Source organism: Moschus berezovskii, chromosome 18 (genome assembly GCF_049115385.1).
Source record: "Moschus berezovskii isolate FMDL1 chromosome 18, NW_MosBer_1.0, whole genome shotgun sequence".
NCBI lineage: Eukaryota > Metazoa > Chordata > Mammalia > Artiodactyla > Moschidae > Moschus > Moschus berezovskii.
In genome coordinates this window covers 65,663,363-65,676,130 of record NC_142477.1, presented here as the reverse complement: position 1 = coordinate 65,676,130, position 12,768 = coordinate 65,663,363, and positions in this window count along the sequence as shown.

Below are 12,768 nucleotides of genomic sequence, written 5' to 3'. Positions count from 1 at the left end.
CAAAGGGTGGCACACAACTAAGCAGCTGAGTACAATAATAGAGGCAATTCAGATTCCATCAGTTTGGTGTTGGCTCCTTTCATACAGTTTGAAATCAAAATTAAAGACAACAAAGATTAGTCCAATTCTCTGTACACAGCTGAAAGTACAGCATATTTTAGGCCAATGTTTATACAATATAAACCTCCAACAGAATGCATCAAGGCTGATAAAGGAAGACGTGCTATCTTTTTAAAAGAGTAGTGGTTCCTACATATGCAACTTGTGTGCATTGGTTTTTTTATCCTCCACTATTCTGTGAGGGAAATTCTGTTTAATCCATTCAGTTCAGTAACTGAGTCATGTCTGACTCTTCACGACACCATGGACTGCAGCAACCAAGCCTCCCTGTTCATCACCAACTCCCTGAGTCTACTCAAACACATGTCCATTGAGTTGGTGATACCATCCAACCATCTCACCCTCTGTCGTCCCCTTCTCCTCTCGTCTTCCATCTTTCCCAGCATCAAGGTCTTTTCCAATGAGTTAGCTCTTCACATCAGGTGGCCAAAACATTGCAGTTTCAGCTTCAGCATCAGTCCTTCCAAGGAATATTCAGGACTGATTTTCTTTAGGATGGACTAGTTAGATCTCCTTGCAGTCCAAGGGACTCTCAAGAGTCTTCTCCAACACCACAATTTAAAATCATCAATTCTTCAGCGCTCAGCTTTCTTTATAGTCCAACTCTCACATCCATATATGACTAATGGAAAAAACATAGCTTTGACTAGACAGACCTTTGTTGGCAAAGTAATGTCTCTGCCTTTTAATAAGCTATCTAGATTGGTCATAACTTTTCTCCCAAGGAGCAAGAGTCTATTAATTTCATGGCTGCAGTCACCATTTTAAGTGATTTTGGAGCCCCAAAAAATAAAGTCTCACTGTTTCCACTGTTTCCCCATCTATTTTTCATGAAGTGATGGGACCAGATGACATGACCTTAGTTTTCTGAATGTTGAGCTTTAAGCCAACTTTTTCACTCACCTCTTTCACATTCATCAAGAGGCTCTTTTGTTATTCTTCACTTTCTGCCATAAGGGTGGTATCATCTGCATATCTGAGGTCATTGATATTTCTCCTGGAAATCTTGATTCCAGCTTGTGCTTCCTTCAGCCTAGCATTTCTCATGATGTACTCTGCATATAAGTTAAATAAGCAGGGTGACAATATACAGCCTTGACATACTCCCTTTCCTATTTGGAACCAGTCTGTTGTTCCATGTTCAATTCTAACTGTTGATTCCTGACCTGCATACAGGTTTCTCAAGAGGCAGGTCAGGTGGTCTGGTATTCCCATCTTTTGAAGAATTTTCCACAGTTTATTGTGATCCACACAGTTAAAGGCTTTGGCATAGTCAATAAAGCAGAAATACATGTTTTTCTGGAACTCTCTTGCTTTTTCGATGACCCAGCAGATGTTGGCAATTTGATCTCTGGTTCCTCTGCCTTTTCTAAAACCAGCTTGAATGTCTGGAAGTTCACGGTTCACATATTGCTGAAGCCTGGCTTGGAGAATTTTGAGCATTACTTTGCTAGTGTGCGCAATAAGTGCAATTGTGCAGTAGTTTGAGCATTTTTTGACATTGCCTTTCTTTGGAATTGAAAAGAAAACTGACCTTTTCCAGTCCTGTGGCCACTGCTGAGTTTTCCAAATTTATTGAGTGAGGCACTTTCACAGCATCATCTTTCAGGATTTGAAATAGCTCAACTGGAATTCCATCACCTCCACTAGCTTTGTTCATAGTGATGCTTCCTAAGGCCAACTTGTCTCATCCCAGGATGTCTGGCTCTAGATGAGTGATCACACCATCATGATTATCTGGGTCATGAAGATCTTTTTTGTATAATTCTTCTGTGTATTCTTGCCACCTCTTCTTAATTTCTTCTGCGTCTGTTAGATCCAAATCATTTCTGTCCTTTATTGTGCCCATCTTTGCATGAAATGTTCCCTTGGTATCTCTAATTTTCTGGACGAGAGCTCTGGTCTGTCCCATTCTATTGTTTCCCTCTATTTCTTTGCATTGATCACTTATTTAATCCATTACCAGATAAGAAAAACCCAAAACACATAAGTGAAAAAAATAAGTTAAGCAATTTATTTAAAGACATTAGAACTAAAGAGCCTCTTGATGAAAGTGAAAGAAGAGAGTGAAAAAGTTGGTTTAAAACTCAACATTCAGAACACTAAGATCATGGCATCTGGTCTTATCACTTCATGGCAAATAGATGAGGAAACAATGGAAACAGTGACAGACTTTATTTGGGGGGCTTCAAAATTACTGCAGATGGTGACTGCAGCCATGAAATTAAAAGACTCCTACTATTGGAAGAAAAGCTATGACAAAACCTAGACAGCATATTAAAAAGCAGAGACATTACTTTACCGACAAATGTCTATCTAGTCAAAGCTATGTTTTTTCCAGTAGTCATGTATGGATGTGAGAGTTGGACTATAAAGAGTGCCTAAGAATTGATGCTTTTGAACTGTGGTGTTGGAGAAGATTCTTGAGAGTCCTTTGGACTGCAAGGAGATCCAACCAGTCCATCCTAAAGGAAATCAGTCCTATATATTCATTGGACCAACTGATGCTGAAGCTGAAACTCCAATGCTTTGGCCACCTGATGTGAAGAACTGACTCATTGGAAAAGACCTTGATGCTGGGAAAGATTAAAGGCATGAGGAGAAAGGGACGACAGAGGATGAGATGGCTGGATGGCATCACTGATGAGATGGACATGAGTGTGAGTAGGCTCTGGGAGTTGGTGACAGACAGGAAAGCCTGGCGTGCTGCAGTCCATGGGGTCACAGAGAGTCGGACACAACTGAGTGACTGAACTGAACTGAACGGATTTGTGACAAAGCTACAATTTAAACCGTGTACTTTTTCCTTCAAAACCTTAAACCTTCTAAATTTATTAATGAAATTTCCAAAGGGGATCAATACAAACGTTTAATCCTATAGCATGTGTAGGATAGATTAGTGATATAGAGGAACCCAGTGAACATCTTTCTACCTCATTTACACATTTCCAAAGATGGTCTAATCAACATATGGTTAGTTTTAAGGACCCAAAGTTTTTGCCATGACATTTGCTAGCAAGAAATTTTCTTCAACACTTTGCACTTATGGTTTATGGGTATGTTAATGTCCTCCATTCTAGGAGTATTTTTCAAAGAAACAGAATAGATTTCAACTATTTCTACATGTGAAAAGGATGCATGGTACATTTAAAAAGGCAAAGTAATACAACGTTTTTTACATATAGTCAATAATGTGACAAATGACTGGTTTATTCTCCCATGGTTTTGCAAGTCATTTACTGAACCTGTTCAGAAAAATGTGTAAATTACTAAAATTTAAGAAGGAAAATTCTGAATATGCAAATAATCTCAGTAGGTATTTACCAAGGATAGAATGGAAAGACACTAGGCAATTAATCAGAAAAACTCTAACATAGATCTTTTTGATGTCATTGATCAAAGGAATAACTTTCCCTGAACTGAATCAATCTGAAATCATTGGTTCACATGACCTCAATAATTTTCTCACCTTTTTTTCCCACTTACAGACCCCATTCTTCTCCAGTGCCACCAGACTCTATCTTAGGAGTCCCATAAAACTCCATATGAGAATCAAACATGAGTTTCAAAATTTTATAGTACAAAAATCCGGCTCTTCAGAATTATTATGTTATAGACTACAGCTAACCCACTATCAGCATCAGGAGAATGCTCAATCAGAATCTTGGCTTTTCTTAAGCCCCAAGTGTTGAAATAAACAGATGTTGAAACAGCACTGCTGTTCACCTGTCTACACTCATACCATCATGCTTGATGTTCTCATCTATCTCTCACTAACTGCTGTCCCACATGGAGATCTCTGCCTATCTTCTACTTTCATCTTAAAGAGGGGGAAATTTGATTTTGCATCTTTCCAATAGGGTGATATCTCAAATGACTAGCCAAAGTCTGGGATTAAGAAATGTGGATTTCACATTCCAGTTCTCTCAGCACATTAACAAGCAATCACATGAAACCCTGGGACTCTCTTGACACTACTGATGATCTTTGCATTTATACAGCACTTGTAAGTTTGTCATGGATACTACAGAAGTCCTACAGAGCATGTGGTAGCAAACAGCATGGGGCAGTAGCAAACATTTAGGGGATTTTTGATAGTTTAGATTATAGCACTGGTGGACCGAGAATCAGTTAGATTTATCAGAGCAAATAGTCATGTCAAAAACACAGTTTCATTCATCACAGCCATACGCTGTGTGGACTCTTCATTAACGGTTTGTGCTTACAAAGTTCAAATACTCAGGCATTTTCCATTTATAATGTGCAAGATATCGAAGACTGTAAACACCCAAGAGGGAGAAATTCTAGGTGGGTTTGGTAAGGGGTGAGAGAACATAATTAATTAGGAATGACATTATCAAGGGGAAGAAAGGCAGACAATCAGTGAACAGCAAACAACTTTTCTAACAACACCAAAAGCTAACATAATATTATCCCAAGAAAGGTGAAGGAAACCAATGACACAAAATTATTTCATGAGGCCAAAGGAAGCATTTTAATTCCTCAAACATCAGTAGTGTAATTTCCAGCTGAAAGCAAGAGCATTGAGAAATAAACAACAGCATGCTTACATTACTGAGAACGTGAGGGAAACAGAACAAGCAAAACGAAGCATGCATATTGGAGATCATGACTTTCACGGCAAGCTAGGAAACCCCAGCTAATGTGACAACCCACATGGGAACCAGAGCAAGAGCCTGCAAGAATCTCAAATTTTCTCCTGCCCATTCTACAGCTTGGGATAGTGAACACCTCAGCCAAACAAGACTGGGAAACCAGGGATCTTTTTCTAGAACTAAACTTTGGACGCAGAAATGATGAATCATTCCTAAACTGGCAGCAGAAGTGTGAAGAATTTGGAAAAGCACAAGAAGAGCCCAGCAGCCAGCACTGATGCCTCAAAGGGAGGGGATCAGAGAGGGCTGTTGGACAGCCAGACAACAGCCAGAATCTGGAGGGGAGGGTGGCCAGCCAGAGTTGCTCTGGAAGAAAAGTACAAAGCAAGGCATGATGAGAAACTGTTCTTCCAAAGAGGTCAGCAGCAGAAAGCTTGCCCTAATTTAAAAGAAAAAGTTGTTTATTCTATCAGACTGGTAGGTCTCTGATATTAGGCTTATGTTTCCTTCCCTGTCCCCCAACCCACATCTTCCCCAGGTAAAGCCTGTTCGGTGCTGGAAGAAAAGATCATAGAATTAGAGTTGCTGACCTTATTTCTCAAGGCTTTTAATGTGCGTAATTAAAACTCAGTGAATGAGGAAGAGGAGGGAGGAACTGGGAGATGGGGATGGGAAGAATGTAAGGAAGAACACTGAATAAAAGGAAGAGACGGTGGGGATCCTGTGGAAACTGTAGAGAGAAGAGGCAGATGACAGGAACCTTCAAGGGCATCAGAGCAAGGGGTCAGGATGATCTGCTGAACCTGAGGAACTTCGGACATTTCCAGACACAAGACATATGGATGAAGAAATAAACAATACCAATTCCTATGGCTAAAATGAAAAAGAGCTTCACTTCCTGTGAAAAACTGGAGTCTGCTCAAAACACTGGGGGTGATGGTATTTGGTTTGCTTTGCAAATGCTCTACTATAAAATGTTGGTACTAAATAATCTTGAAGTTTTAATTTGCAGACAAATCCCCCCCCCATTTTAATTTTAGAATTCTAAATTCTTAGAGTTGGGGCCATGGAAGTCAACTAGACCAGCTCTTATCAGATTCATAGAAACCATATCTCTCTCTGAGCCAGCACCTCCCAGTTAAGCAATGTGGTCCACACTCCATGTGTTTCCAGTGGTGTGATGTCTCAAATGATTAGCCAAGGTCTTGGATTGAGAAATGTGGATTTCACATCCCAGCTCTCTCAGCATGTTAATGAGCAATCACATGAAATCCTGGGACTCTTTTGACATTAACTGTGATCTTTGCATTTATATAGCTCTTTGAAGTTTGCCAAAGCCAATTTCATCAATGTTCTCCTCTGGTTCTCGCAATAGACACAAGAGGGATTATATTTCTTACTTTTCAGGTTCAAATACTACTAGGACTCAGAATTTTGAGACTTACCTAAATCACAGTTAATAAGATCCTCTAATATTGATTTACTTCTGCAGATTTACAAAATACTTATTAATTTTATTTCAGGTCATTATAAATTTCCATTAAAATGGATAATTAAGAGTATACTAAACTTTAGCATGGGTAATTAATTTGATCAAATACATTTGCTTCTCTCAGTTTGTGTATGCAAGTATCTGAAAATCTGTGAATCTATTGCATCTTTTTACTTCACAAAAATTATGCTATTCATAAGCCGTTATTTTAGGGAAAAAGTTTCTGCTAGAAGATTCTGCAGAATTAAAGATATCAGAATTCAAGAAAAATGAGAAAGAAATATATGTTCCATAAATCCTAATTAAAGTCTTGTATTTCTTAATAGAAAAGACCGTTACTATTGGGAGATAGGTTGGGGTAAATGATTAAGTACACAGACTTCGGTAGCAGTCTGTCCTAAATTTCAAACTCAGTTCCAACACATCTCTGATGCTAAGCAAGTTAATCTCCTGTGCCTCTGTCTTCTTATCTATAAAATGGGAATAAAATACTGTTGACCCATTGGGATATTGTGAGAATTCAGTAGGTTAATATCTTTAAGGTGTTTAGAACTATGGCTGACATATAGTAAGTTATGTGTGTATGAGTTACTCCCATTTTTATCTGTCAAGAACTAGGTGCAGAGGAGTCTTATCCAATTCACAAAGTAACTTTTTGAGATAGGTACTATTAGACTATCTAGAAGGGGAGGGGCGGAGGAAGCCTCAGAGAAGACCAGGAATTAGCACCATGTCACATAGCGCTGCCTGGGAAGACAAGAATCCACCTGCCAATGCAGGAGAAACAAGAGACATGAGTTTGATCCCTGCATTGGGAAGAGCCTGTGGAGAAGGTGATGGCAACCCATTCCAGTATTTCTTGCCTGGAAAATTCCATGGACAGAAGAACCTGGCAGGCTACAGTCCTTGGAGTTGCAGAGTCGGACACGACTGAGTGTGCACGTTCACGCACACATGCACACACAGACAGCATTTGGCTTTGAAGGCCAGCACAGCTTGGTCACGGGAACTCCCCAGGACTGTGAGAAATAGAAACTCCACTCTTGGAGGGCGCACACAAGGTCTCATGGGCACCAAGACTCAAGGAAAACACAGTGACTTCATAGGAGCCTGGGCCAGATTACCTGATGGTCTGGCAGGATCTCCTGGGGAGGTGGGGCTGGGGGTGGGGTTTGTGGCTCACTGTGTGGACACGGGCACTGCGGCAGAGATATCACAGAACATTCCTGAAGAGACTTTTTTAAAAAAATAAACTTTATGTGACTAAAAATTGCACTTCTCTATCTATAGATACTAAAAATGTAGCCGTGTTCAATCTTGTCTCAAACTGAAAAAGATATTAGGAAATGTACATATATACAGTTTTTTTCAAGGTCTTTGTACAAAAACTTTCAGGAACATTAGTGCGGAATTAGAATGCTTTAATATTTATCTGGCAAAGGAATTGTTTTTCCCTCCTGATCACTTTATTCCAGGAAAAAGATCCAAAAGAGCTTCTCTGAAATTTTACTTTGACAAAATTTCAAAAGTACCCTAAGTTGCTACTCAGCAGAAAGAAATCACTTGTTTTAGTCCACTTGGGAGCTGTAAAATCAGAAATCAGGAGAAAAAGCTTCGCATCCCTGATTTCAGTTGGTTGATGCAATTAAACAATTTCATTAGACTATTTCAGAGCTGCAGTTCTAAGTAGAAAGTGAAAAATAACTAAGATACCATGGCATTTATCACTTCTCCAAGAATTTTAGACAAGTCAGATTTCATACCCTCTGGGAAACAAATGTCCATTTTGGAGCTCATTCCAACATCTTCTAAGAACAAAGTGTTTCCAGAACTAACTTCAAAGGAACCGCATGAGCAGGGTTTATAAAACTTTATACTCAAAACATTTCCAATCAGTAGGTGACTTAAATCAATTATTCCAACCAATATCATTACCTCAGCAATTAAAATGAAAATACTCCAGTTTTTCTCAAGTTCATTATTCTTCCTTCATAAACTGGAAAAATTATATTACTGTGATTCTAACTATTGAGAGTGGAGCACTTAAAAGTGTTCAATAAGATATAAATTATGTGTATTTTACATGGGCCAAATGGGAGTAGTGTGGGGGAAGGGTTTTCTTGAACTGATTCCATTCAAGTTACTTGCTTTAGTGCTTAATTAATGACCTGGTGACATGTTTTGAAACAGCAATGTTTCTAACTCCCTTAGCAATGTCAAGTCCCGGACTTCCTTCTCATGGCAGCCAAGGTTGAGCTTAACTTCCAGGTCTGTGGATAATAAGAAAACAAGCTTTCTGCTAGGGTAGCTAAAAAATGTATGTTCACCCCAGTGACTATGTCACGAAACAAAGAAACAAAATATAGGAAAGGTGGGATAGGAAGAGGGCTGAGCCTGAATAACTGCGCAAGCTCATCTCATCCACAATAAGCAGCAGATTATTTGAAACCATTTTTTTAAAGCTTCTTACAATCCTCACAATGAGGGAATAACTAGATGTAAAAGAAGTGACTGCAAATGGTGACATGAAACCCTATATTGGTAGGTGCCAAGAGACCCTACATTAACGGTGCCATGAAAAAAAAATATATATATATGTATATGTATATATATACACACACAGTACATTCACTTTTGTTTTCTAAGAACACAAGATTTCTAACATCATTTTCTCAAAAGCATGCCTAATCCATGTTTAACCTAAAAGAAAATACTTTATATCAGAGAATTACAAAGTATGTGTTAAATTACAAATGCCCTTTGGTAACCTGGGCTTCTAGCTGGTTGCACGCTTTCCTTCTGCTTCCATCCACTATGACGGTTTGAGTCAATGATGCTACTCACTGCCAGAAGGAAATATATTTCTCAAAATCTTTTCCTTACAATCATTTGCACTTGGAAGGCAAGTACATGCACTGCCTACTCCATGTCTATTCTTGAAGCTAACTGCAGTACAAAGGATCTCTGTTTACAAAACAAGTATGTATATTCTCTATGACTCTTTTCCCCTTTCTTTTCTAACTCTTACATAATTACTGTAGCAAATCTCTCATCTTTTCTTGGTTATGTTTGCAAACAAGAAGTTCTTCTTGTTTTGGAGTTTTAGAAGTATCAATATACCACTGTTAGCACAACCATGTCAGATAAAAAGAAATCCTTTAGACTTAAAATGAAATTGCATATAATACACAGTTATCTCAAAAGCCTTATAAGTACTCTAAAATCTTCTGAAAGTTTCTTTTTCTTCATCCTTCTTTCCCTTAAGTACAATCATCTAAGAATAAAATATAACAACTTTGGCTTTCCTTTTTTTACTAATAGTTTAACCACATTGCTATTTTTCTCCTGTTTTATTGCAAATAAGCTTATTTAGATATTTCATGGCTTAACTAGATTACAGATTTGTCTGGAAATTTAAGTACCCCTTATGAAAGTGTTCCTATGCAGAAATGTGTTAGCATTACAGATACTTCAATTTTGAAATAATTTCCCAACAGAACTCATTCAAAAGATGCAGACTACTACCAACTTTTGAAGGATCTGACATAGTACACTATGCATAAAGGATTAGCAAAAATATGAAGCCCCCAAATGGGCTTGCTCTTTCATTCATTGTCATCCGGAGCTACAGTGAAAGGCAGGGCGGCATCGTGATAAATAAAGTGGGCTTTCAAGCCAGGTGGCCCATGTCCAAACTTTAGCTCTGCCACATACTAGTTGGGAAAATCTGAGCAAGTCACTTGGTTTTAGTGCCCGCGTTTCTTTATCCTTAAAACTGGGATAATTATAATGTCTATGTCACAGAGATGCAACGAAAATTTAACAAATTAATTCATGCAAAGTTTATAGAACAATTCTTGGCACAGAGTGAAACTTCAGTAAATATTTGGGACCATTATTATGATTATTATCATATCAGACACAATCTCTTCCTCTCCTGTGTTTTCTTGCCAAAACTCTCATGGAAATGGGTATACGTCAGAAGAAATGCGATGACATCCAGCCATCCAAATGTGTGTGTGGTAACAGCGGAGGAAGTTGGAGGAGAGGAGTCCCATAGAGTGGCTACAGCTATCATCCAGAGCTAATGAGGGCTTGAATGAACCCTGCTGCAGTGGAATAAAGATGGATAAAAAGAATCTAAAACTCAAAGTGGGAATGCTGCCATCCTCCCAACACTCATGCAAACACTCCTGATATAGCACAGAAGCCGATCAGAAAAAAAAAAAAAACCACTTTTGGGTGACCAACTCTGCCATGTTCCAGAAGCTGTGTGCTTCCTGGAATCTTCAGGACTCAGCTGTCAAAGGAAGTATAGGGTCCCTGAGGTCCCATGCAGCCAGAGGCAAGATGGGGGTAGGCACTGACAGTCTCTGTAACGTTTTAGGTCTTCACAAGTGCAAACAATCTGGAGCTAACAGAGTAAAATATTAACATCTGTTAAAGATGGAAGATAGAAGTATGGGCATCATTTCATTTCCTTAATTGTCTATATGTTTCAAATATTTGATAATTAACAACTTAAAAATGTAAATACAATCCACAATGAGCAGGCTCCATAGGTAGTAAAGATGACGAAAATACAACAAGGATTCTGATAAAATTTCTGTTTTAGTTCCTCATTAGTGATTTTCACCCGAGAGGACTAGATCTAGACCGACAGGAAGAGAAATAAAGAGGCAAGTCAGGGTGGGTGAAGTGAGGTGAGTCGGTCAGTTTTTATTATTGTCCTCGGAATAGAATGGTCAGGCTGGGGCTAATGAACCACTCACTGAACGGACGGTTATGTCTTCCAAAATAAACCTCTTTATGTTCAGATTCTAAAATGCTTTAAGGTTTGGGTCCAAATAAGGACCTTACATGTAAATACCTTCTGTCTAAAGGTCAACTTGCCTAAGAAATCTTTCTTAACTCCCCAGGTCTAGCTAGCTTCCCCCCCTCTAGGTTCATCACGCGACAACAGCATGACCGGCACACAGGAAGGTGTCAAGAAAGCTCCACTCATGTGACACTGGGGAGCTACTCAGCATACTTTGCTTAAGCAAAGAGGTTTTAAGAGTAAATCTGCCCTAAACCCTGATTCTTTCATTTTGCCCTCCAGGATCAGACTGTTAAAGGGTCCCATCTCCTTATCTAAGGAACATAATCAGTGGCGATTCACTGTCCTTGTTCCCTAGAATAGTTTACTTTCCACATGCTCTAGTTTAGGGATTATCAAACCTGGGAAGAGTGTCAGAATTCCTTGGAGAAATATTTTAAATACATAGTTACAAGGGCCCATACCTGACCCACTGGATCAGAATCTGTTCCCTTTGGACCAGGTGTGTGTCCCAATTGAACTGAATCAAGCCCAGGTTTCCCTGCTCTGAGATGGGCATTCTTTTACAGATTGTTGCTTTACTGGTCATCCCTAAAGTTTGGAGTTATTACTCTTCCTGTGTAATTCCAATATTCCCCTGGAAGCAGTACCAGCGGAACATGGGCCTAAAGTTCAATTTGTTTCTAAATCTCTAACTACAGTCCCAGCAAATATTTGATTAGGAAAAGATGATTCTATGTGGCAGGAAAGCATGGCGATAGCAGGATGAGTCCTCTGGTACAGGGAACAGAAAGTGAAGAACATATATAATCTACATCAAGGTCCTCCACAGATTGATGAACACTGATGAGCACAGAGGCAGCATATTTATGAACACAGGCTTTAGGGTCAGAATTATCTGAGTTCAGGTTCTCAGGTATGTGACCTTGGGCAATTAGTCTTCCTCTGTTTCCACCTCAGATGGGGGCAATTATGGCACCTTACTCCTAGGGTTGTTTCAGGGATTACATAAGTTAAAACCTTTAAAAGTTTGAGAGCAATGTCTAGAACATAGGAAGTGCTGGCTAAGTGTTAGCCACTATTTCATCATCATTAACATTATTATTCATCCTACAATCTATTCCCTGGACTGGAATATAAACAAGAAACCATCTTTCTTACAGATACAAAAACCAACTCATTCTGAAATTCCATTCATCCTTTTGCTTTATGGTTTATGACTTTAGTAGTTTTATTAGGCGTACAGCCATCTATATCATCAGTGATAAATCTGACTGAATAAATAAGACAAAGAGAGTAAACATCAAAAGTCTAAAAGGATCTCATCAAGGTTGTAACAGGGTGTTCTTTCAACCATGTTATAAAAGTCACTGTTTGCTCGGATTAATGAACTAATCCATCTAGCACCTCCAGCACCAGGACTTTTCCTGTGTAATCCAATCCAATGTTCCCCTGGAAGCACCGGTGCCACTGTTTCCATTCATGGCCAATCATTTTGCAGGTGGACTGAAAAAGGATTCATTTAAAAACATGTAGCAAAAGTATATCTTTGGATATCAGAGCTTAGAAATAGAATGACACTGTATGCAAGAGGAAAAAAAAATAGATATATTAGAGTCACAAATGCCACAAGATCTCACTCTTATATGTAATACTGCTTATATTAAAAAAAATTTTTCTCACCTGCTAAACTCCCTGAGGATAAAATGTCTTAAACCATT